The sequence below is a fragment of the Mesitornis unicolor genome, unplaced genomic scaffold, assembly GCF_000695765.1.
Source record: "Mesitornis unicolor isolate BGI_N332 unplaced genomic scaffold, ASM69576v1 scaffold30943, whole genome shotgun sequence".
NCBI lineage: Eukaryota > Metazoa > Chordata > Aves > Mesitornithiformes > Mesitornithidae > Mesitornis > Mesitornis unicolor.
The window spans coordinates 41,184-41,530 of record NW_010174486.1 but is presented as its reverse complement, the minus strand read 5'-3'; positions in this window follow the sequence as shown (position 1 = coordinate 41,530).

Below are 347 nucleotides of genomic sequence, written 5' to 3'. Positions count from 1 at the left end.
CCCTCTGACAATAGCCCTATATTGGAAGCAGCCCAGTCTGTAGCATTTTGGTTTCCTGTTTCTTCCTGTATCCATGTGAAGGACGAGGGCCTTCAAGATCCAGAATCCCAATGGGAAAGGTCCTTTCTTCCTAGTTGGGTATTCAGGACAGTTTAAAGAGTCCTACTGAGTTTTTATTCCAATCACTTGCATTATCGGTCTGTTGAAGTACTTTCACCTCACAGAGCAACAATCAATCAAAATTTATTGGTCTTGTGACAGTATAACATGGGTTAATGTTATACGCTTGGTATTTTTTCATCTACAGGTCTTAAAAATGAGTTATAACAAGGTCAGAGTACTTCAGC